This window comes from Rissa tridactyla, chromosome 3 (assembly GCF_028500815.1).
Source record: "Rissa tridactyla isolate bRisTri1 chromosome 3, bRisTri1.patW.cur.20221130, whole genome shotgun sequence".
In the NCBI taxonomy this organism is placed as follows: domain Eukaryota; kingdom Metazoa; phylum Chordata; class Aves; order Charadriiformes; family Laridae; genus Rissa; species Rissa tridactyla.
The window spans coordinates 1,754,212-1,780,806 of NC_071468.1; the positions used below are offsets into that span (position 1 = coordinate 1,754,212).

Consider the following 26,595-nt stretch of genomic DNA (forward strand, 5'->3'; position numbering starts at 1 on the left):
GATTCAACAGGAAGAAGAGGTACCGCAAAATGAGTATCAAGTCTATATTCATACCGGGACATCAAGGGGAAAAAGAGAAAGTCAATTTTAGTATTACCGTCTCAGCAAAAAGTAACCATTTTTTCACACAGTCCGTTTAAAGCTCAGCTCTTGTGTTGCAACCTCAAATCCCCAGGGTGTAAATGCAACAGCTTTCCCACATCTACGTCTGCGTGGTTGCTCTGAGTCGCGGTGTGGGGATGCTCTGACCGCTGGGTTGTGGCAGGAGCGATGCCTCTGTTGGGCTGGCTTTGTCCCCCGCGATGCCACCCTGCTGTACTGGGCACTCTGGGCGAGGGGTGTGCGGAAAAGCCGCCTCCGGAGCAAAAGCAAACGCAAACCTCTGCCTCTGCCAGCCCAAGTCATTTACCTTCAGCTGAAGCACTGCTGTTCTTCGCCACTTCTTTCTGAACAAGTACTCTGCTCTGCATTTTAACAGAAAATGTCTGAAATACAACATTTTCAGGTGAGGGGAGGAAGACATTGGAAGTTCCTTGAAGTTCCTATGAAAGCCATAAATAAACAAACTGGGTGTGGTATTCAGTTACCTCTCTTTCATTCCCCCCCCCCGAAAGCACTTTCCAGATGGATTTTCCCCAAGATGTTAATCTTGTGCTGGTTTTAACGCTGATTGAAGCAAGGTAGCAAGTGGTTATTACAGGCCTGACATGCCTGTTCTGCCAAGAAACAGCATGAGCTTTCAACTCAGAAAACAAGGTGAACTTTGTTGTTTAATCAATCTGCTTTCGCCTGCCTGGGCCAGGTATGCGTGTTCATGCTCACAACGGGGATGACTGTTAATTTATGATCAGCTTATTTGTATTTTTGTTAGTCGAGGCCTGGTTTAGGTGGGAACAACGTTCTAGCCAAAGATTTTTTTTTTTTCTGGGGGAAAAAAAAAGTTTTTCTTTTGAAGAACTTGTCTGCTGGCAGCGTCCGCAGCAGGTCTTCCCTTTTTCCCCTTGAGCGCCTTGAGAAGATGGCCAGCAGCTCACGGCTGCCTGCGGCCACTGCCTCACCAAGCTCATTGCCTGGGGACTCCCTACCTGAGGACCCGCTACTGAAATAGCCGAGGTTTGGGGCCATTTTCAGTGATTCTCAGGGGTAGTAAAGTTGGTCATATGGCTCTTGCCTCAGTGTCCTGGCTTAAACCCCACCTGAGAAGGAAATCATTCACCTACCGTTTTCTCTGTCACTTGCCTTTGTTTCCCTGCAGCATGACTAGGTGTAATGGCAGGGCAGCTCAGGGCTGTTTCCTTCTGGCAACCTGTAGCCATGCCGTCTGCTTTACGTTAACCTGTCCCTACAACAGCAAAAAAAGCGGAGCGATAGCTTAGCCTTTAACAGACGGTTTGCTCTCTTGAGAGCCTGTCTCGGATACACGGAGTCGGCAGTTTGCCTGTTCACAGAGCTGATGTTCCTGAGCATGAAACAAGACGCTGAAGCATTTTAGCTAGAGCCAGACGAAGGCAATGTTCCCATTTTCTGCTTCTCGGAGTGTATCTGCAAACGAGAAGCACTCTTCAGGTGTTCCTGTTCCAGCCTCTTCATTGCCCGACGGACTCAGAACTAACCCATCAGATCAGCGTCCGGAATACAGGTCCCTGTCAATATAACATGATGCGGAACCAGCACTGGAAAATGGGATTGAAATGATGGTAACAGGGTGTACGTTAATTCGGTGGATTTTGCCTGAGAAATAATGTGTAAATTAAAGCGTTACTCAGAAAGGTGTGCACAGTGCTTAAAACCAAACCTGTAATGCTCAGAGTGCAAACATCTCTGTATTCTATTTCAAATGCTTAATTTGTTCATTTTCAGTCAGTATTCTTTCTTTAAAACCAAGGCCTGTTCAGTGAAAACCGTGTTGTTAAGATGTGTGTGCTTGTAATTTGCGCGCGTGTGTAGGCCCGTGATTGTTCATACCGCTAAAGCAGGCAACACAGCGAGTGTGTTCAGAACAGAGTTACTCTTTTGGCAAAGCATTCATATTTAGGGGTATGAAAACTGCTCAGCAGCCCTAAGAAAAAAATTTCAACAGGTTTTTGTTTCCATATTTTCCAGTTTTACACTCCTCGGTTATAGGCCCATGCCAAAAAATGTCTTCCGGTGTCTTCTGAAAAGAAAAACCCTAGAAACTGATAGAAAGCTCACTCTCTGGGAGCAGAGGCTTGGACTGTCCGCTAGTAGGGAAGTAAATACAAACACTCACATTAACTAATAGCAAAGCACACCCGCACTTCTGAATTGCTTTCTGTTTTCAAATTCTTGCCATCTAAGCAGCACGGCAGCACGAGCTATCCTCACATACTGAGGCCTGAGAAAACAGTTCCGAAGGGCCAAAAGAAGCAAATAAAATGTATTTGTTGTTATGACTGACCTTAGGCATACAGTGTGTGGAGCTGCGGGTGTCGCACGCCGAATCGCTGATGATAAGTGTGGTGATAACTGGTAAGACTGTGCTGAACTACTGTGAAACAATTCAGGTAGTCAGCAAACAGGGCTAATTGCTAGTTTGGGGGATATTATGGGTAATTTACTGCCCACTGAGGGCTTCTACCTAAAAATAAGGTTGTTGTTTTTTTTTTTTTCTCTCCTTTGGACAGGAGCTGCATGTTAATGTAGAATTCCTGATGCAATTATATGTGAAGAGGACATTCAGATGCACTTCCATAAATGCCCTTCTGCGTCTCAATTACATTAACTGTCTTCATAGATCCTTTGACACAAACCATATTCTTTTTTTCAAAATAGGAAATAGGCATTGAGCTAGACTTTGCCGTTATCCAAGATGTCTTGATCAAAGGTCTGAGAGCAATGCGATAAACACAAGAAAAGAAACTACTGGTGGTTTCCAATACAAACTAACGGGGAAGTGTCAAGTGAGCAGATACTGACAATTCGGCCCTGAAACCAAATGTTCCTGTGTGAAACTCCGCCTTTGAGAAGGAAGAATAAATAACCACAGAATGTTTGGGCTGTAATTACTTCATTTAAGAAAAAAAGTTAAAAAAAAAAAAAAGTGCTGAATTCCGTTTGCTGAAGTCAAGACATTAATATTTTTGGCATGTAAAGATGTAAACCAAATGTTTAAATGAAATGTCATCCCCTGGGTTCACATTTGCCCATTGAACTACAGCACAAACCCTCCACAGACCTTCATACAATACACATTTTTCAGTTCATTGAAGAAGGCCCCTGCTGCTTCTCAAGGAAAACTAACTTGCAGAAGCAAAATAAATAGTGGCCTCGCAGTGTAGCAGCGGAGCCTCGCAAGCACAGATGTGTAGCATTGTCGGCTTTTCAATCAGATAAGGAGTATTCAGACATAATCACTCCAGTGTCTGGGACACGTTGCATGCTGCCGAGCTGCCCAAGTATGGCCTGACAGACACATCCAGCGTGCGCGCAGGCGAAATGGCAACAAGCTGACAGTATTTCATAACAGTCCTGTTATGGCTAGATAGGCAACTGTTTGTGTAATGTAGCTGCGGCTTTGAAATAGCTTCAGAAACGGGGACACAAACGGAGCTTTGTGAGTAGCTGTCGAGGATGCCGTACCTGCTGCATGATGGTATCGGCCGAAGGGGCATCCTTGGGGTGCCGCGACTGCGCTGCGCCGCACGCGGCATCGCCCGAAGCCTCCGGCTGTCCCTTCGGCTGCCAGTCCGGTGAGCGGGGAGGCTCCTGTAACAGAAAATAATAAAAAATTAAATAAATAAGTGTGTCTGTGTATGTGCATGTATATACACACATGTGTATATATATGTGTGTTTGTGTATATAAATATATATATATATATCCGCATGTTTAGCTGTGGGCCCTGGGCCTCGCTGGAACATGGTGCACGAGGGGTTACCAGCGCCTGCTTTTAGACAAGCTGCCTCTAAAACACTGCAGAGAGTGCGTTTAACCCTGCAGAACTATGGCTCGCTGCGTCTGTGGTACTCCTATTAGGACATACAAAGTATCTCAGCAAGGGAAAATTTAACTTACATGCAACGCATGATTTTTAAGTAAAGAAATATTGATGGGGCGGGGGGAACAAGTATTTTTTTAGCTCTAATTTATGGCTGAGCAGCTTCATTATAGTTACTTCATGAGAATATTTTAAACCATGCCTGCATAATATTAAAATAAGTTAAAATGTATGTAAAATTTATGAGAGCGTGTCAGGTGCAATGCTTGATAAAGTAAGTTTAATGCTTCAGAATTTTTTTCTTCGGGCAGAGAAAGCTGAATCCTGCAATTCTAGGTTACGGTATAATTTTAGAAACTCTTTTCCATTATACCATTCTTTTATTAATGAGATCCAACCCAATTTAACGAAAAGAGGTAAATTCCTGAAGAGTTTGTGGAAAGGCCTCAGCAGGTTGGAAGGCATGAGCGTGTGATAAAAGAGGGTATTTTCCTGCTGTTCATACGATATAGCCAATTTTATAAAAACACAGAGGAAATCAATTTACAACAAACTTCGTAAGTGTGCCTCGTCAGCGCGGGTTTGCTTCTGGAAACGCTGCCTCGCCGTGAGCAAACAAAAGCTTTGGCAGCTGACGGGGGCTGTACAGCACTTGGACCACTCCTCCTTTACCGGGGGTGTGGCACGGTGTCTCGTCGCGTGACACTCCCAATTAGCGTGACAGAGCTAAATGACAAAGTCCTGTCACCCCACGGAAAATTCAGAGCAGCGCCTTTCCGTTGTTCTGCCTGGTCCCGGGAGCACCGCTGAAGCGGCACAAAGGCGCGCCAGGCGCCGCAAACAGGGGGCTGGCTGCATACTGCTCCGGTGCATTAACAATTCAGCTCCTCGGCAATGCTAAATCTGAATTTACTTCCATCAAACAGAAACTTAGCATATCTCATTCTGCCATTATAAAATATTGACATCAGAAATAGCGAATCCTGAAATGAAGATTATAGATGAAAACTATGTGCTCGGTAATTATAATTTTTGTTCTTTGTTATTATTCCTTTCCTCCGAGGATTACAGAGGCTGTTGCAAACAGTAATGAAGTCAGCGCGCAACGCCAGCGTAAAGCACGCTGCAAAGTTATTCCTTCCCTCATTATAGGTGAGGGAAGCGAGGCAGCGGGAGGAGGGTGATTTCCCAGGCCAGACTGCTACGCGAGTGGGCCAGCCCTCCGTCTCACGTCTTAGTCATCGGCCCTCGTGATGAGACCTTCCGTGCCATCTTGTTTCCATCTTCTTTTGTTCTGCCGTGTCCCTAGTTTTTTTAGGTCTGTACTGGGGCTCTGAGCTATTAATATCAATGACAATTTTTGTCACCAACTAAACGGCCAGGTCACAAACGCTTTCACTCCTGACAGATCCACTGCCCTGTCTTGTAATGTTCTCGAATTACCACAGCACTAAAAAAAAAAATACAGTTAAAATTACATTCATTTAACAGCTGTCCGTCCCTCCAGCCCCTTCGTGAGGCTTGGCACCTAAAGCAGGAATAGCTCCACCTGCACTAGGAGAACCCTTTGGGTTCCTGCCTGTGGAGGTGGCACGCCGCTCGGGATGGCTTCCCAACAGAAGAGCCATCTCGTCACTCCCCTGAAAGTCAAACTTGGCCAATTAAGCCGTTCCTGGCTGGCGTCTCTCTCTTGGGTAGTAACTCAGGTATCACGCAGCTGGGCGGCCTCGTTGGCAGGTGCTCGCTGAACATTACCTCCACGTATTCTTGAACCCTGCCTCGTCGCCTACGGACATTTTCGAGGCGTGTAATATATAGAGTGTGTGACACCTGATACCGTATCTGTCTCATATGCTTCTTACAAGAATCAATCTAAATCAATAAATTGTCCACCCTCCTCATGCAGTATTTGCAGAGGTTCAAAGACAGGACCAATTACTCTTAAGGTTGAATTGTCAGGTGTCAGATGAGAATATAGAAGTTGAAGCATTATATTTAGGAACAGATTTATTTAGAAGACCTGAAGAATTTGCTTTGCTATCAACAGGTCTATAAACAGAGCTTTTATGGTATGTTCTGGTAGGAACTGATGCCCTGCAAAATGATAGGGGGGTTGGTTTTGTATTTTTTTTTTCTTTTCTCTCCTTTTTGCACAATTCAGATCATATAGGTGCCTGATAAAGAAGGTAAACACACAGCAAGCTCACCGAAGTCACGGCAGTAAAGCTCCTGACCTTGAAGAGCTTTTGGTCCCAACCCTTCTTGCCAACCACGGTGCCTTTTTGCTACCTGATTTTCTAGGTGGAGATGTAAATTCCCTACGCGTCATTTATGTATAACACATACACAGCTTTATCATGCATTCAGTCTCTCGGTTCCGAAAACGAGACCCAGGCCAGCCTCACAGGTCTAAAGATGCCATGTGAACATCTTTGTCCCTGCCAAAACCACAACACACACACACCACAGCTTATGAGACTCGCACAAGATGTCCCCAAGTTTAACGGTTCTCATCCCGGAATACCCAACCCCTTCCCTTCGCGCTCCCGACAAATCAATACGCATTCTTATTACGTGCTCGGATACTGCCATGATAGATATCAGATTTCTGCTCATGCCAAAATTTCAGCGAGCTGGTCCCTTGGGTATTTACGCTTGTGTACTGTATTTAACAACAGCCCATTCAAAATGCTCGCAGCTCCTAGGAATGAAATGCACATAATTTAGGAATAGCTGCCTGGCTATTCAGGCATCATGCTGTGTCAAGGGAAAATTAAATCTCTGTCTCCCCCACCTCTTTTAAAACAAACCTGTCGTTTGCATCATATTTTGGGGAGCCACATGGAAGTTTCATAAAGAGAAAGTGAGCACGGCTTTTTTCCTGTTTAATGGTACTCCCTCCCCATTAATGTTCCAAAATGATACAGTAGTTTAAAAAAATGGTCTCAGCATGCATGCATTGTATCACATTAAGAAATCAGGATTTTCTAGGCACTGCACAGCATTAATTACACTGAGCATGCTGCAAATTTAAATTAAATGATATGCCATGTTCTGTTGTAAATATCAAAATGGATTGCAAGATACAGCCCCGTATTTGTTTCTGATTGGCATTTGTGCACTGAACAGGATCAGAAAATCTCCGATATAGCCTTTTTTTTTTTTTTGCTTTATGAGCACCTGATGTAAATGCACTTTTTTCCAGGGGTACCTGACGGAACAGTTACAGGTCAGAATTCAGTGCTAGAAAAAACCCTCCCTCAAAACCCATAATAGAACAAAAAAAAGCTCTCGTTGCCTTCATTCCCCCTCCTAACACAACAGAACAAAAATATGCTGCTGTCCCCCCCACCAAGTATTTACAATCCCAGGAATGGAGGGACACCGAGAGGAAAATGCCGCGGGAGGGGGTGCGGGGGGCAGTATGTGGGGCTGACGCAGGTCAGTATGAAAGAAGTGGCCCTGAATTTGCCATGGGGGTCAGGGACGCAGGATGGCAGGTGAGCAAACGCGGTGCAGGCTTCAAATCGGGGGCTGCTGGCACAGCTGGAGTTTAGGGTGGGGGAGGGAGGGGTGAGCTGGGCTTGGGACTGTCTCGTCTCTGTTATGCGGGAAGCTTGAGCTGGTGATTCGATGAGAAGAAGACAATGGCTGAAAAGAATGTGAGCAACAAACAGCAGGTCTATTAGTATTTGAATTCTTTTTCTTAACACAGGTATTTTCCATTCCCGTGTGAATTTATGATCTCAGATTGAATTGTCAAGATCTCGCCAGCCTCTGCCCTTAAACAACTGGCTGAGGCGGATGCCTGTGATTAAATACTAAACAAATATTTTAAAACTCTGCACGTCAGAGAAACGATGGCATTTAGTTAATTGTATAGAGAAGGCATTTTTTTTAAAAGTCTGTATTTTAAGGGCTTATTTAAGGTCTTTATGAAATGATTAGCCCTGCGCTGAGAAGGCCGAGTGAGTGCCAGTCTGAATCGGCACAAGGGTTTGAGGCATGAAGGAGGCACACCGTAAAAGGATGGCTGGGGACACGCAGAGACACCGACATCTTCAAACCCGGATCCCCATATGCTTGCTAAATTATCTTACCTTTTCTGTGTCTTTTTCCTTTAGGACGTAACTCCAGTTTTCCTGACCGATTATGCAGCAGTCCCCTGTGTACGAGGAGTATACCTAGGAAACAAACAAACTCCCAAAACAAACAAGGATGGCCGGGTCTACCCCAGAACAATGAATGGACATTAGAACCAAGCTCAGGATACCCCAACCTTGTAAAACTTCTTTCTCAGATCTTCTGAAGAGGAAATTCCTCAAGAGCCATCCTCAGCTAGTCTGAAATACGCGTCTCTGGGTCAGGTTGTGAATGGTGTTCTTCTGAGAGTGTCTAGGAAAGAAAGGCTGTCCAGCTGGGCCTGCTGGGGAGCAGTTAAAATAATATCTGTCCCAGACCTTTTCCCAAGCTTTTACTGGACTTCTTCAAGTGTCTCATTTTGGTATGATGCAGGAAGTGGCTGGTGACAACAATAAAACCTGATGTATGACCGTCAGCTGGTTGTTCATTCTTACACCTGGCAGCGACGCCTCGCTGCCACCATGGTGGCATAGTTGAAGACATGTTTTCCCCCAGGAGCTGCGAGGATACACTGAAGGGTGCCTAACTCTCTGCTGCGTCCAGAATGAAACAGGTGATGGTCAGCCAGGTGAGATGGACACCATGAGACGACCCCTTTCCACAAGTAGCCTGACAGAAATAGGTGGGAGAGCAGCTGGCCTTCAGCTCTCTCCCCACCTTTCAGCACTTGCAAAAAAAAAAAAAAAAAAAAAGAAAAGGCAAAAAAAAGGCAAGCCAAAGATAGTTTATGTGCAGCTCAGGAAGCTCTCAGAAATGAATGTGTCGGTGATTTAATAACACATCTACACAAAACGACACTTCTCCTAATATTCACTGAGAGAAAGAAGGCAGAGCAGTGTGGGGCCATAAACAGCACACAATGCATTACTATTGCAACAACAAACAGCTAAACTACCAGGTATTTATTTTTCAATATGCGCAATTGTTGGAGGAGAATGAAAATTATTCTTTGACATTCTGACGGAGCCGTAGAAGGCCCTGTGCTTCCCCCAGCTCCCATGGTCCTGACAAGAAACAACTCACAAATTCTAATAAATAGAAAATAGAAATAAATACCTTAACTATATGGCGTAGGGTTTTGAATGGCTTTCTGAATCGGAAAGTGCTGCTCGTACGTCTTCGTTACTCCTACACTCTGTAATGTTGGCTCTCCAAAAGTCAGAGACAAAGTGAGATAGATACTACAAGGATCACAGACACTACACTGGGAAACCAAGTATCAGTGGTACATCCAGATTTATGGTAGGCGATGGCAGTAAAGTGAAAGCAAAACTGTTTGCACAGGCTGTACTCTTGCCCATTACTGTGTATTTGCCCTTTTTTCCTGCTTAGCTACAGCTGAAAGAATGGAAAATTGTACCTTATGTACAGTATTAGGAGACACTTTGTGATGGTAAGGTCAATCAGACCAGTTTACCTGCTTGAGGTATTTATGGCACAATCACTCAGTGTCTTTAAGGAAAGGTTAGATACGTTTATGGGAAAGGTATTTTGCAGAAGCCTTCCTGTTTCACAGAGGTCTTGGACAAAATGACCCAGGAGGCCCCTTCCCAGTCTATCAAATGTGGTTCCCTGATTGATGCTGTTCCCCCCCCGCCAAGTCTTTTCAAAACACTGTTATAAAATTTAATATGATACACTATATAACTTTAACACAATGCCTTATAGGAAATGGTTAGCTGGTAGCACAGGAGCCTCGTGCAAAAGGAAGAAAAGAAGAAAAAAGAAATTGCCGTGCAGTTTCTCTGCCCAGGCGTATCGACTATAACATTTTCACTCGTTCTTAGTACGGACCCTCAGCTGCGCAGGGGGACACCAGTCATGGAGGCATAAAAGTAACCCAGACTGTAGTAGTATTGTTCCAGAAAAAGCCAGCAAGGCCTGAGGTAATATTTTATGCTGTGCACTAAGCATTCCCTCAATGCTGGGAAGCAAATGGACACCCAGCTCTCCTCGTAAATAACCGCCTGGTGCTGTAATCGGCTGGGCACCACGTAGAGCTGCCTGCGGGCAAGAACCGGGAGTGTCCAGCCCCTCTCCGCATGCCCACAGGCCACAACGTGGGCAGGTCCTCCACCGAGGCGCTCAAACCCTTCTCTGGTTACAAACGGCAAGAATGAAAACAACACAAAAATAAGAAGAGGCTCAGAAAAGCCTGTTCTGCAATTAATCGCCCTCCCTAAGAGGGCTCTGTCCCAGCCTGCCACCGTTCACGCAGCACACGCAGCAAACCCCTGAGAACGACAAGCCCCAAAAGCTGCGCTTCTAAACCCCCTTGCTGAGTTTCTCCCTTACTCGAGTACAAGGTGCTGCTGAAGGGGACGTTGTGTTTCTTTACGGAGTGGCCAACTCGTAGCACGGCGCTGAGGCTTTTTCGAAGCCGGAGATCCAGCGAGCCGCGCGTGGCCAGCAAAGCAGCATCCAGTGCTCCGTCCTGGGGGAACAAGTTGGGGCGTGAGCTGTTCTTCAGACGGAATGCTCTCCGGGGCTTTTACGTTTTCAGCTCCACCGAATATTTCATAAATTTATATAATATTTATCACTACTATACTTTTTTGTAATTTGAGGCAAGATGATTTTGCCAAATGTTCCCTAAATTGGGTATTTCTTTTCTTTTTTTTCCTTTCAAACTGTTAACATATTTAAAAGTTTAAGTCAACTTAATGACATTTTTTTTAAAAAAATAATCAATCATCAGATTCTCTGGCCCATTTGCTTGAAATGCTGTGGTTGGCCTCCATTGCTCTATAGTAAGTTTTAATTTTAGGTTCTCACAGGAAAAAAAAATAAAATGTAAATACCCAGAACTTTATTGAATTGGGGTTTACTTTCAAAAACACTTTACACGGAACTTTTTATTTTCACTCCAGCTGATTTAGTTAGAGGCCAAACTCCTCTTCCAAAAACCAGCGGCTCACCCCTGTGTTCTTGGGACAGCTCTGGCAGGAAATAACAACATCCACACACCAGCTCCAATGGCTTCTGAAGTCTCACAAACGTGAGCTGGTCCTTTTGCAGGGCAGGCTGGGATTAACTCTTTTATTAACCTCTAACATTATCCACGAGAAAGAAAAATGGCCTAACCTTTTTTTAGGATTATTTGGAAGATTGCAGCCTCTTTACGTAAGCATTTTTTTAGCTCAGACACCCTAGAGATGGGAGGAAAATGAGGAGCATTAATGGTGCTTTCCATGAGGAGCTCCCAGAAGCCCCTTTTGGACCCTCCCATTACCTTGTACTCGGTGTCACTGGCTGAGAACAAAGCTTGTGTTTTCACCTGAAAATATTTCCCCGTTACCACGAGGCTTGGGTCTCTCTATTTGAATCATGTTTGTGGGAGCAAATAGTAACTTTTTGGTCCTTTTCAATATGTTGCATCAATGTATTTTCCCAATTCCTACATCAAAAAATGAAAAACTTGACCTGGCTTTAATCCTGGCAGTGCTACAATTGCTCATCCTTAGCTCTCACTTCACAGCCGCATCACAGCGCGGAGTGACACTCGTGCCAGAATAGCTCTTCTCACTGGAATCAAAATGGTAAAAAATTAGCCTCAGTGAGTGAAACAAACAGAAATTTCAAAGGCAGGAGAATTTTTATCTCCTGCTCTTTGTCTTACAGTATGGTGCATTTTAGTGGCTGGAAGATTTAGTTTCCAACCTCCCATATATACAAATCCTAGTGGACAACAGCTTTCCAGCTTCTTTTTTAGGGTGGCAGAGCTCATCGGCTGGGATCTGCCAGGGAATGACGGTCAACGCAAGGATGGAGGAAAACTTTGCTGTAGCCTTCAGGTGTTGGCCAAGGGTCAGGATTAGGAAACAGCCAAACTCTCTCAGCTACATCTCCTCACTGTTACATGAGGTCACGGCTATTTGGCATAAGGACCCAGAGTTTGGGCCAGCCCTGTCTCTCCTCTGCTCTAACTTAGACCATTAACTGCTTGGATGATACAGTCCCTCTCGGGGTTTCTCCTTTTGAAAGATTTATACTTGATTTAGATCTAATACAAACGCTCCACTTTTTAGCTTTCAGGAGGCCAAAATACTTAAGAATCTCAGATGGGCAGGACAAGCTAGAAAGACAAAAATATCTGGAATAATCTTCAGGGAAGGAGGTGGGGAAGCAATGGGGCTAAAGCTGGCATTTCTGTGCTGCGTGGCAGGAGCACAGAGCTCTACAGGAGCAGAGAGAGACTGGGGAAAAGCGGAGCAGTGAGTGGTTGCTCACCTAAGACACGACTGCTGCCGCCGCACGTGGTTTGGGAGACATCACACCCTTCCACCATGCTGTTCCCAGCCTTGCTGTGTCTTGAGGAGAGAGTGTAGTAAGCAAGAAGTCTTCAAATGCTGCACTATTTGGGAGAGTTATGTTCATTCCTTCTGTCATTTTTCACAAGGCAAAGCAGGGCAGCTGCCCCGAAAGAAAGCATTTGGAGGGCGCTGCCTGTCCATGAGGCTACACAAACACCCCATGTTTTTTATTCAGACACGGGGACACCACGCGTCAAGCAACTTGGTTTTGTCGCACATTCAGGCAAGCGGAGTCTCTTGCACGTGTATTGAGAGTTGGCTGATGGAGTAGGGGTGGAGTCATGGGGCTGGGATAAAAGTCCCCAAAGCAAAGATGAGAGGGGCTGGCTGGTGGGAACCCTGGAGACAATAAGTGGTGCTTTTCTGGGCCAGTCCCACTGGAACACGGCTGTAACACAAGGCCACCTTGGTGTGGCCACCTTCCACACCACCCATGGATGGTGACGATGAGAGATCCTTCAGAAGTGCCACCTCTACCAGGTCGTTTCTGCATCTGAGCTGCCCTTTGTAGTCCTCTCCTCAGGTCCCTGGTAAAGGCATTCAAATGCGTCTTTGATGAGAACTTTCCAGCTGGGTAAACAGCTCTAATGTGCAGAGAAGAGTGTGCTGGGAAGAGTAAAAGGCACCTAAATAAATACATCAAGCAATGATGGATACAACTGTATTTTTTGTCTCACTTGATCTTTGGAAATGGGGAGACCCATTCAGGATTACGGATTTCCAGACTGGGCTGTATGCACCGTTAATTGTGCCACAAAACAGAGATGGGCTTTTACTGTTGCCTCCGCCAAAAAAAGCTACTACTATGAGTTCTTTGGCATCCAGGAACTCCATTTCCTGGATTTCAGTTAATACTTCAATGATTATACATAAATAGTAGTAATAATGATTATAACAATACCTGGCTTCCCATTATGTTGCACTCAGTCTTTGTGATGCCTCTCTCACGACACAATCTGTGTATTAAACACTTGAATTGAAACTCTTAATAAAACAGAGATATTTTCACTTGTGCAGTTGTATTCACGTAACGGTCACAAAGCACTTTACAGAACTAAATAAAAGTCGCCAGCCTGATCCTTGTATAGAAGCAAACACCATTACTGTGCATCTTAGTCGCTGTCCTATGGACAACTCGGTGTCAAACATACCATCTTTTACAGTTCGTGTCAGCCAAACAGCATCCCCAAAGCCTGGCTGTGTCCTTAAGCTTGTTCTGAAAATCTTTAATGCCATCACAAGTGACAAGGCGAGAGGGGACCGGACAGTCTCACCTGCTAGACGAGAAGAGCAGGCTGCAGAAAAGCGGGCTGGCGAACAGCCGTGCCTCATTATCAAGAGCCCTGGTTCAGAAAGAAAAAAGAAAAAAGGTTATAATTTTCCCGTTTCCGAAAGAAAGCCGCGGAAGTCTTGATGTGCCACAGTGTTGAGCAGCCTCCATGGGGTCACTAAGAGAGGACAAGGCAAAACCTGGTAATGCAAATGCTAACGTTAAATGATGCCTCCCGAGGTCTGGAAGGGGTCTCAAGCTTTGGGCCTTGTAATAGGTAGTTCTGGAGCCGAGAGACAGGCAAAGAGCTTTGTTCCCTCTGGTATAATTGATAAATTACCATTGTTAGCACTAAACAATACTACCGAGCACAGAATGGAAACACGCTTATGCTTTATCCACCTTAAGCAATTCTGCTCATGTGCTCATACTGTTCTTAAATGTGCTATATATTTGTTTGACGAAACAATAAGTTTTAGAAAAGAGAAAAATAAGAACTTTAAAGATAATCAAAACCTCGACTACATACTTTACCACAGGCAGCTGTGAACAAGCTTCAGTACTCTTTATTTTTAACATTCCAGATATGTAATTTAATGCAGGTCTAATGACAGTCTCGAACATACTGCTTTAATCGAAATTGTTCAAGCTCTGTTCTGTGACAAGGGCTCAGAAGCTACCAGCAGGGTTGTCCATTTTCCCTGCTTCTGTAAGGAAAAGAAAAGGGAAGGGAGGGGGACACTCTTGAACTTATGTTGCTATTGATGTGTAATATACAATAAAAAAACAGTTAAATTTCAATTACCCACAGGTAATTATAATTTTATTGTTTGACTGTACTATGGGGATTTTTGTAATTCCCAAGACTAATAATTTTCTATAATTTTACAGGTTGTCAAATAAACTATTAAAGATTATCTTTGAAAAGGATTCTGCAATTGTAAGGACATATCATACTGTTCCTGTACATTATTAGTAATTAGAGATCCCTGGATAGTGAAATATCTGCACTATATGCTAGCTGCTGGATACCATATTTTCCCACAGCCTCCTGTAATCTCGAACCAAAGCTTTCAAACTTCTCATCCATTGCAGCCTAAGTCACGTCCAAACTTTTATTAATATTCACTGAGCACTCATTAAGCAATTCTGGTGCGTTCGATACGTTAAATCTATGCTTCCTGACGGGGAAAAGCAAAGGCTCACAGGTCCATCCCGGCGTAGTGGAAACAAACACAAAAGACTAATTCTGAGCTCTGTCCCCTGATGGGGATGTGGAGAAGCAGCAACGTTTATACCAGCACAAAAGATCCGAATCGGTCCTGAAAGCCTTTTGACAATGTGGCTTACACAACAAGATACAATCAGGCTTCCCGAATTTATCCTAAAAATATGCATCGATGCAAATGTGCTCGGGATCGGCACTGGCTGTCAACAAGGAGGGGGGATTGGATAGGCAGAGTATCCAGCCCACAAGAAGCAGAAATTTGGGGGTATTCCCTCGCCCTCGGCGGGGACTCACCCCGGATTCAGTGGGGTGGTGATGAGGAGCTCCCCAGGCCCCTTTCCCACCCGCAGTCACGGCCAACATCCACATTGCCAAGGCGAGCAGACAGCAACTTTTCCCAGTTTAGCTGGCAAAAGCCATAAAGCAACTAAACCAGCATTTACTGGGCGACAGCTTCCTTCATCTGCGTGGGCAATGTTTGGTGAGATGCTTATTCAGTCTTACAGGGGCGTAATCCTAAGGAGGACCAGAGGAGGGACGAGCTGAGAAGAAAAGCAGACCCCGAAACGTCGCATAGAGCATCTGGGCACAGACCGAGAGGGCAGCGAGTGTAAAACCACACGAGGGGATTAGCAATTGCAGAGATTGTTGATATCTTGCCTGCAGAGCCATCAAAAGCACAATTTTTAGCTGGCAGCATTTTCTTTTATTGCGGCCACCTCAGGAGATAGTCATTATTTGTTTTATTGGCCTCTTGGATTGTTATGTGGTGAAGACTGTGCGGAGGGAAACTTCAACACATTAAGATTTCTTTATGGGCTGAAACCTCTCTGAGGAGAGCGGTTTCAGGACATGAAGATTTTCATGCAGAAAACTTTATGATTTTTTTCCCGGTGGATGTCTCCACCCTTACGGCTGGAGTTTTGCACACCCCGAGCCTGGTGGGACACCAAGCAGAGCATCATCTCACGGCTCTGCCCTGCACCGGACACATCTGCAGGGAGGGTTTTGTCTTCCTCCTGGTGCCAACAAGCCTCTGTGGCAGCTGTGACGCTCAGCGAGGGGCCTGGCAAGGGATTTCCTTCACACCAGGGAGCGCTGAGGGTGGATTATGTTGGTTTTACGGCGGTGTTGAGCTGGTGGAGCAGTATAAAGATACGGGAGCACAGGGAAGGATTAAGGCCAATGGACTGCAGCTCTCTGCCTTCCTCTAGAGATGACTTCGACCCAATCAAATGTATTAAACAAATCTGAGTAGTCAGTGCAGATACACACACCGAGCTCTCTTCTCCGGGGTCTGCTCGTCCTGCTGTCCTGTGCTCATCCCGCACCTACGGGAAGGTGTGGGAAGAAGGATGTTTGATAATCCAGAGAGCCCTTCAGGAAGCGGCATTTCCTGGTCCTGACTGCCTCTCTACACGCTAACCCGTCTCAACGAGACTGAACCCATTACTCTGGATGATTGGCATTTGTAACAAATAGACAGACGGGGAAAATGCAAAGCCCACGGGCAAGGCTAAAAATGTTTCTGGACAACAGACGATACCGCATACAAATACACACCTCCTTCCCCTTCATTTTGGTCTGCGGTTCCTGCTTAACACATTCCTTGTTGCAAGTGGAACACGTTCTGACAATTGAATAGTGAAAGCAATTAGAAACAGAATTAATTGATAAAATTAAAGCCCTGCTTTCCTCATGTTTGTCATATGACTACAAATATTGTCACTGCCATTAATATTAATTAATATAATTATCAATGTTTCTAATCCCTACACATTTTGTTGAAAAGTTACTCTTAGCTCAAGAATATAATTGTTAAGTCGTGGAAATGTTAAGTAGCAGCTAAGCAAGTCCAAAGAATTAACAGCAAACTGTAGTTTATCCAAGGATTAGACTTTTAGCAATACATAATCACCTCTTCATGTGTTCATCCACATAAAATACCTTCCCTCCCTCACTACACTTCTGCCTACTTGTCCTTGCAGTGCACAGTTTTCAAGAATTAAAAAAAAAAAAGAGAAGATAGTAAGTAAATATTCTCTGCAGTTGCACGCTTTTCTTCAAGATAAGTCACTGTGATAAGAGTTATGTGCCCTTAGCTGAAAGCAATGTCAAGGTCAATTATCTCACGCTGAAAGCCCTAACGCAAGATACTTTTGCGATCAGAATAATACGTGTAACATTGCAAAGCCTTTGTTTTGGTGTTGAGGTATCAAAGCAAATCCACTCTCTCTAGACTTCCCAACGCATCGTCTCTCAGTTTTGAATGTCACGGAGAGTTCCCATAATATAAAAGACTGACTTGCCGTGCCGTTGCCATTTGAGCAGGGTTTCCTGGCGCGGTACGCCTGGCACTGCCGAGTGCAGAGGGACACTGAGCAGAGCCTTCCCTGCCACCTGCCCAGCTCCTCGACGGACAGGCAGCAATTCCTGCCTGGCAATAGCGCGGCTGCTTCACAGAAGTAGTGCGAGGTGGAGTATTAATTAGCTGTTTTGGAAAACAGCCAAAGTGCTTTAAAGGCCTTTGTTGTAAGGTGGAGGGTTTTTTCCTGCTAGAAGAGAATAATGTAATCATTTCACTATTAATTTTTAATTGTATGTTGCTATGCATTATTACCAACCTATACTGATTATCCTAAGAGAAATGGTGATACTGTGCAAGCGAGATCTGGTAGGAAGACTACTGCGCCGCACTGTAAAAGAAGTGACAAAGAAGCTGATCTTTAAAGTTGTTGCAGTCGTCTGCTGCTGTCTATTCCTACAAGGTATCACATTAAATCCTTATAAAATGTAGGAGCGTAAGAGAAGTGCCTTGGAGAAGCACTTGGAGAAGTGCCACAGTTTTCCCTATTGTCAGGTGTTTTTCTTTGCTTGTTTTTGTTTCTTTTTTTTTTTTTTTTTTATTGGCCACCCTCTGTAATGAAAAGTTACTTCTGAGAAATGTTTTGCAAGCAAACTAAACTCACTGACATGGATGAAATGGGCAGTGCTGTGCTCGCTGCTGGGGAGAAGGCCCAGGCTCCCCTGCGGGTTTGGGGCCGAGGTTCACAAGGGCCGGGGTGCCAGGATGCAGAATCAGCACACGTTTAAATCCCTGCATGACGATCAGGGTCACTACTCAAGTGCAACATTTGCGCAAAGTATGGTTTGTCTTTTTTTTAACAATCTGTTTCCCGTTCATCTACCTGCCGTTCATATCTGAAGCAAATTTTGTGCTGTGAGGTTAAAATTTACAGTGTACCTCCTTTCAGAGAGCATCCTGATTCAAAAATACTAGTGCAACACCCCCAAAAAAATTTTTAGGTGAATTATACTTTGGCAACTGACCCAGCAAAGTCGGCCCGTAATCCACAGTCCATCACTAAGGAAACAGCATGCATGGACCAGAGTAAGAAATATGTACACGTGAATGTGACTTCTCCTCGCAAGGAAATCATTATCAAAAGATGCTAAGATTCAGACCACTGACACAGTTAGCTTACTGGTAAAGAAATGATTGTATCACCCACTTGTGTCCGCTCACAAATTCTTCATTTCAGCCGCGAGAAAGCTAGCCATGAAGCGACAGGAAATCTTTAATCTACTTTTCACCATTTCTTCAGATATCTGGTTCTTAACAACTTGCATTGAACATGAGCAACACAAAAACTTAATGATGTATCCTCCATTTAATAAAATAAATGGAAACAAACCACAGACATTTCTCTAGTGTGGAATGGATTCATCACAAGAAGTGCAAGTCCACAAAGCAGTTGTAAAAAGGCAGCATGGCTGTAAATTTGGGAAGAAATCAATTAGCCAAAAGGAAATACGTAGAAAAGTCTACCATTTCGTAACAGAGAATTCATGAGCAAATTTCTGGGCTGCACTTTGCCATTGACTTCAGTGGCAGGAGGAGGGCCTAGAAGGGGCCTTCATCTGTTCACCCCAATATTTGAATATTGTCCATTGCAAAGAAAAATCATGACATTTTTTATCCAGAATCCCTAATACTAATTGTGTTTCCATATAACTATACACGGTTTGTATTAAATAATAATATTATGCCGTTACCCTATAATGAATAATTTATATTATTATTTATTGATATGTTTTATTGATATTATATAAATTATATATAAAATAAACACGTATAAATATATATGGGATAGTTTACATAGTAATAAAATACTATTTATTAAAAATAATTATCTTTTTTTGGACAGGTACTCAAGACTGCCACAATTTTCCAGACAGAAATTCTGGTGGAACATTGAAAAGTTTACCCCTAATTCTCACAGGTTTCAGCTGAATTAGTTTCAAAATAGATAGATGCTTTTCGTGAAAAAGAATTAGACACAATTAATTTTCATTTTAAATTAAAAAAAAAAAAACAAAAACCAAAACCAAAAAAAGCAACAGAAAATTTCTACCTGATCACTTCCAAACTGCAATTTTATTCCTGGCACAAGCCCATGATCATCAATGAGAACCGTGCCCTTGCTCTCACACGCACCCAGCGCTGCAGTATCTCCAGGACTGGTGCAGGGAAGCACTGAGACATTCACGTTCAGTCCAGTAAGCACTTTTCCAAATAGCGATTCTTTCCTGAGCTGGGGCCAACACAGGTCAAGTAAAGGGAAAAACAGAAATGCAGACAATGAAGCAACTTGCCCATAATTCCCCAGCAAATTAGAGACTTAACCTCCTGTACAGTAGCCAGTCCTATTTCTCAGTTAACTGTTTGCAGTCTTGTCCTTCTTTAGTCCCGGGAAAGAGAAAGGCACCCTCTCCCTTCCCTCTTCGAGGGCTTCCCAGACAGTGGTACGCAACAGGAGCTTGCATAATGAAAAGTCACTTTGTTGCTTTGGTGAAAACATGAATGCGGTGTCTGACCAAGATAAAGAAAGATGGCAGCGGATTAACTCAAACGCAGCCCGGGTGCCCCGGCAGCTATTACATACAGCTCAGCTGCATTTTTCCTAACTAGACCCTCCGTAGCCTTTATTGCTCTATGAATTACAGTCAAATGCCAACTAGTAATCTAACACGAATTGCAACTTTGCCTGAGCAAATACACTCTGCTGGGCACGACAGTGAATATCCGAGTTTTTAGCCGCAGCAGTTATGCCTTGCTTTCATCAAAGCAAACGGTCGTATTCTTTTTTTATGCCACCACGTAATTGAGCCTGCCAAGCTTCACTGAGGTTCAGAAAATGCCATCCTGTCTATGCCTGCCACTGACATCAATATATTTATCTGCAAGGCCTGCACCAGGGGAAAAAAAAACCCAACATATTGGTGGGGACTGGCCCCTTTTTTTCAAATCGGGCGCTGAAGACGCAGTGACACTTTGCAGGAAGACTCAGTGGTCACTGCTGTGGCCGTGCACCATGTTCCTCGCTCGCACCTCTCCTGCACAGGGCGCAACTGCAGCGAGGAGGGACTGTGCTCCCTGATGGTCGGAAGTGCATGGAAGGTGCCCAAATGAACCACGGTTTTGTCACTTCCTTCTTTATGGCCAAGAAGTTCTTTTCGAGCATATTTAACAATATGCAATGAAGCAAATCGGCCTCTCCTGGTATTGTGAGCACAGATACAGGAAAGTCTTTCTTCTTTGCTAGGGAGACTGTACTTATCATTCCAGGAATTAGCTTAATCAAAGAAAAATAATTGATGGAGGAGAGGAAAAGCACAAATCAGCATCAGAAATCAGCCTTAATAATGGTCCATCTATTTGTGCATCTTGGCAAGAAGTCCTGTCACCTGCTGCAGAGGTCCTAAAGTCCTGTGGAAATACAGGTTGAAGAAACCTAATTTTTCTCACACTAATTGCAGTAATGCTAATGCATCCTTGGAACAGGGCCAGGATAAGCGGAATGCAGTCTGACAGCAGATAAATATAAATTATATATAGGAAAAACACACTGTACCTTTAACTCCTCATTCATTACAAGTCGGCCATCAATCTTTAATTTCTACGCATGTCGCCCGCGTGGTCAATAAGCTGTGCTGTACCCTACCGGAGAAACGATTTCCAGGGCACCAAGGCAGCAGCAGGGCTTTGGCCAGCGGGCCATGGGTGAAACCGTACCTCCCTGTTCCTGGGGCACTTATACAGACTTCCTTTCTGAAGTTGTTGGAAACAGCAGGTACTCAGCACTTCTGAAAATTAGGACACATTGGTGTTTTCTGCAATTACTTCTTCATACTATCCCTGTATTTTTTTAATGTGCATCACAAACAGAGAAAATTTAATTCAGTCAGAGGGTGGGGGCTAAGGAAGGTGTCCACAACACTAATGACATGTGTAAGTCACCCAAGTTTTGTTTTCACAATGCCGCATATATCGGGTCCTCTCAACAAAATCCGAGTCTGCTAGTGGCTACGTGCCCATGCTTTACCTAAAAAGCAGGAATACTAATCTCCCCCAGGTTTCATTGGTAGAGAAGCCTGAAAAGCCTCCTAGTTGGTCTTAATTTATGTAGGTCTTCTTAATAAAAAATCCCTCTCATGCACATTAAGAAAAAAAAACCCCAACATACCACTTCCTGCTTAGAGACAAAGCATTCTTTTCCTTTCCATTGCAGTATATTATTAATCTGGATGATCCTGTTGCTTCACAGCTTTGAAAAAACAAAAGAAAAAGCTATTGAATTTGCAGTCACCTTTGGTAGGGAGGTTCTGTTCCTCTGCTTCTTTGAGATATTTCTTTCCATCTATTGCACCATCATGTTTCAGTTCCTGAGAGCTATAGATATTTATTCAGTGCCCTTCTATCTTGGCCATCGTAAATAGCTCTCTGATAACAAATCGCGCTCTCTGAACATCATTTGCTACCAGAAAGGATCTTCAAGAAGCACATGCTCTGTGATATAGGATATCCCCTGCTTTGTTATGAATGCAATAAAGAGTTTTACAAAATCAGCTTCCTTCCATTTAGACGATAAGTATGTATCATTTTAGTAGTTTTACCACTTCTTATTGCCTGTCTGTTTACGCTGCATACTTAGAGTCACTGCTCCCTTGCTCTTCAAATGAATACTACTACTTAAAAATAGAGACCGATATGTGCTTATTGAAAAATTCAAGGATTTCAGCTGTCAATAGAGGCTTAATTATCTGCTGCTGTGTGCTCAGATACTGTAACGATGGCTGTTGTATAAAGCCACAGAAGAGACCACTCACAGCTCATCATACGCTCTGATCCAACAATTGAGAAAAAAAGTAATATGTGATGCACAATATTAACTTGCATCGTGCTTCCCTATGTCATAACCCATCATGTAACATGATGTTATTTCATGTCATGTCATGCGCAACATGATGCAATGCAATGTCACACTTCAGAAAATATTACCAAGCGAGAACTGATTCTCGTTATCAGTTCCGAATACAAGTCTCTGATCCAAACATACTGTGCCTTCGGCTGATGGGAAGGGATCAAACTGCGAGCTACGTCGGGCAAATGCTTTTCTTCTCTGGTTGGCCAGCAGATGTCCATTTGTCAGTTTTAGGTTCAATTGGAATTTCTTTGTCACGAGCGCTTTCTCTTGTAAAAGAAACAGCAATTTTATGGCAAGCCAAATACTGAAAGAAAAAAAAGCCCTTACAAATACATAATAAATGTACATTAGCGAGACAGAAAATTGGAAAATGGCCACCTACCAGCAGCCACATAAATTTTGGAGGCAATGCATTTTTCTGCCATTATGCGTTATCACAGGAATTGCAAATATTTATTAAAAGTATTAAAATGGTAAGAATGTTAAATGTTTCCTTCAGTAGTGGAAATTCGCATTGCCACACAGAAGATAGGATATTCTGATACAATGTTTATTAAAATGACTTCATTTTATTAGGCTGTCATACACAATAAATGTGCAGGTACGGTTAACAAAAGATCTATTGTGGATACGGGAGATTTGTGAGTAACACTTCAAAAAAATAATCTCTTCTGAACTCTATTCATATAAAAAGCATACTACAAACTTTCATTAACTTCCTTAGAACCAATTATTTTCCGAGCTTATTTTCTTTTTCTGCCATCCCGCTATATTTTGTTATTCAATTTGTTTGCTTACGTTTTAATGCTTAATGCGATTAAATGCGGTTTATCTTTAATTTATATACTAGTAAACTGAGCGTATACTCTATATGTTGCAAGCAACAAAATATTACGATTATTTTTTGGGTTCATTTACAGGTCTAAACATGAATGGCTATAATATATTGGGACCCGAGTATCTTTTCATCCATGAATAAAACATTATTAAAAGATTTGTGGGAGCTCCGTAACATTGATTGAGAAGAAAATCACATTCCAGTTTTGCCCACATTTTCTGCTAGGATTAATCACAGTGACTCTGTTCATAAGGTTCTTGTTACAGTATGATACAGACACAGCGAACACCACTGACGCCCCGTAGCCTCGTGGGCTAACTTTTCTGGTTGGCTTTGCTGAGCATAGAGCCCCTTCCAGGAGGGTCTGCGCACCGATGGGGAGAGTCCTATGGGGAGACACCGACCCCTACATTAGTGGGTGATTTGAGCAAGGGAGGGGTTTACGTCTGTGAAAAGCAGCTGAATAACCATCTCTCAGGACAGACTTCGAAAACAGCTGGATTAGAAGGGGATATCTTGAGATAAACAAGATGATCTTCTTAGATGGTCACAAGATTTGTGATGAGATTGTTGTTGTGGGATGGGAAACAACACTACTTCTGTGCTCAGCGGTTTCCCGAATCAGCACTGAAAGGAAGGAGGACAGCCATTGCCTTCACAACTGAAAGTGATATCTAAGTAGCCTTCAAAGGTCGGGGGGGGTTTTAAGAAATGAGCAGAGAAATAAGAAACCAGTACTGTTGGTTTTTTTTCCTTACACAAGGGTTCCTCAATGCCTTATAGTGCATTAAGTAAGAAGTGTGATCGGAGCATATGTTGTAGACAGAGGGTGAACAGATCAAAGTTACAAGACCCCAGATTTATGGAGAGCCTTATGCAAGAAAAAGCTTGAGTCTGGAAGATAAAATTTCAGAAATAAAGGGTTTTTCTCTCTGCTCTTGTATGATGCCTTTTTATTCCTTTATGACAAAACACGTAGCAGGGTGAGGGGAGTAACTTTCATGAAAAATTACGCTTTGTCTTTGTCCAGACACTTTATATGAACTTGTGAAATATCAAAAGTGTATGCTGGAGAGAGACCTTGGCCACCTCCCAGGCAGAGGCAAAACCTCGGCTGACTTTGGTGGGGGCAGGTGTAACACCCCCCACTGCTGCAGCTGCTGAACCAGAAGTCAGAACCCCGAGTCGAGATTTGCTCTGCCCAAGTGCATTCAGACAGTGTAAAAAGTGTAGTCAGCATTTCAAGCAATGCAAAACCATTTGCTTGGCCAACCTTATTTAATATGAAGCATGTTTTATCTTGATTTAGGTGGTTGTTGTTCTTTAATTAAAGAAATTACAGGAGGTCATTCTCATTAGTTTAGAAGAGTCCTCACAGAAGGGGTTTGCACTGATTTAACCTCAGGGTAAGCTGGCACAACTTTTGCATGTAAATAGGATTTAACACTGGACACTTTGTGAATAATCCAGCTCTTCACTTGTGACATTCAAGGAATACTTGGAATACTGACTGGAATAAAAAGATAATGTTGATAAGCTGGGGTCTTACTGTGAAATTCATGAAATGATCTGCGGTAGCAGCCTAGAGCAACTGCACCAGCAGGGAAGGGACACCACAGGGCTTTCTGCTATGGGCAGTCCAGGCAATACTCCCGATCCCGGCGTGATGACGTGAAGAGATATTGTGCTAAAATCCCATTGCTCACGTCTGGCCAGATGGAGGGCTAGCTAAGGGGCGCAGAAATTGGGCAGCAAGGTGTTTCCCCTCTACCCAAGGAAGTAATGCCTTGGGGCTGGAGCCTGGCACAGGTGCACAGCGGCAGAGGGGCCACCACTGCCACGGAAAAGATTTGCCATGCAAAGAAAAAAGAAGAAAAAAAAAAGCAGCGGCATGAGAAGTGCCAAGTCTGAATGACACTGTCTTTAATTGGTACCACCAAGGGCTTTGTGCGGTCGGCACGCTTTTTGTGTTTATAATAGAATCCCCAAATTCGACTGATCTGAAGGGCATCTGACTGTTTTACATTAATCACAAGCTATACAGCAGAGGCTGAGAGCAAGTGGGCAGATACCCTGGTGTAGTAGCACTAAGGAGCTCTCATTATAATCATCCTGCCAAATCAAAAGAAAAACCCTAAGGCTCCTAATAAAGGAGACCACCGGACTAAACAAATTGAACAAGTAGCTAGACATGCATGAGCTTAAAACTACTGGTGTCAATCAGATTTTTCTGAGCCACTTATTCTGCTGGGTACTCCAAAACACATGCAGACAAAACGCAGGCACAGGCTTCACGTAAAGTCTACCCTAGCAAGGTGCATGCTGACACGCGGGTGCTCGCACCGGCACCTACTGCCAGGGAAACAGGTACAGATGCAGTTTATAGAGCCACCTTCAAGAAACCATTATCATACTGCTATCGAAACTGATATAACAGTAAGTGAAACAGGCAGTGTGTGTGGGGACATAAGCATGCACAAGCAGGAGGCTGTCTGAGCAGGCTTTTCAAACTCAATAGGGTCAGATGTCTACTTCCCTTGGTTCCAGTTCAGAAGATATAAAAGAAAAGACTTTGGACCTTAAAAATTTGTGTCTCTCTAGGTCAGGAAAAAAGGTGCAGTACCTTGAAAGCCCTGTGCACTTCTCACCTTCCTGCACCTGCTGATGGAAGATCTTACATAAGTTATATTCCCTACTGGAAGGAAAAAAAATTAGTAAAAAGGTGGTTCATTGCTCTCTGAAAAAATGCAGTTGCCACTAATGAATGATCTCCAGAAATAGGAAGGAAATAAAATTGTAGATTTAGAAACAATGTATTACATGTTGATGTTTTTAAGACAAATGATAGCTAGATTCCATTAGCTATCACCTCTTATCAAAACCATCAGGCAGAAAACCAAGATTCTGAGGTACTCCCTCAAAAGTCAGAAAGGATCTGGGCATGAGGGTAAGTACCCAGGAAAGAAAAAGAAACAAAATTAGGGTCAGTATTTAGAGCTGGAATCAGGAGAGACAGAAAAAAGGAACAGATGGACAAGGGACAATGCCCCTGAGGAATTAGGTGAAGGCATCAAACGAGTGGTCTTACGAAAAGAAAATTCATTTTGAGCCATTAGTCCATTTATCGATGTGGGAACGGATGGCGAAAACACTCTCAGCTTTTTAAGTGTTGGGGAATGTTACCTACCAGCATTATCACCACTGTCAGCCGCTAACTGTTGTGAGGGCACTGGTTGCTGTCCCCCTGTCACCATCTGAACAGCTACACCTCTGTATGGACATTGCAATGGCTGTGGAGGAGGCAGAACTGGGGCTCCGCTTACTGGCGCCCTGGTGGCTTTCGAAACTGGAAGGTAATGTTTTGAGAGATTATTGTTATTATTAAATGTAATTCTTACATTTTTAGTTCATTCCTCTTTTTCCCTATTGCTTCTCTCTATTTTGTTTTACTCCACACTGTAATAAATCAACATATAAATGTACTGGATTGTTTCCACCTGGAATGCTGGAAGACAAATCGTACAAAAGATCAGTTTGGTCATTCACCATATTGGTTTAGCATGGTAATACTGTTGGG

The 26,595-nt window shown here is 43.5% G+C and overlaps 1 long non-coding RNA gene across 1 annotated transcript; it reads right to left on the reverse strand.

The window, feature by feature from the left end:
* Positions 1–1,270: 1,270 nt before the first annotated feature.
* On the reverse strand, positions 1,271–8,241 carry LOC128906508 (uncharacterized). Its single transcript, XR_008465190.1, has 3 exons — positions 8,059–8,241; positions 3,601–3,726; positions 1,271–1,342 (listed from the first exon to the last, which is right to left on the reverse strand). It is a non-coding gene; the product is annotated as an uncharacterized LOC128906508 (long non-coding RNA).
* Between the last annotated feature and the right edge of the window lie 18,354 nt (positions 8,242–26,595).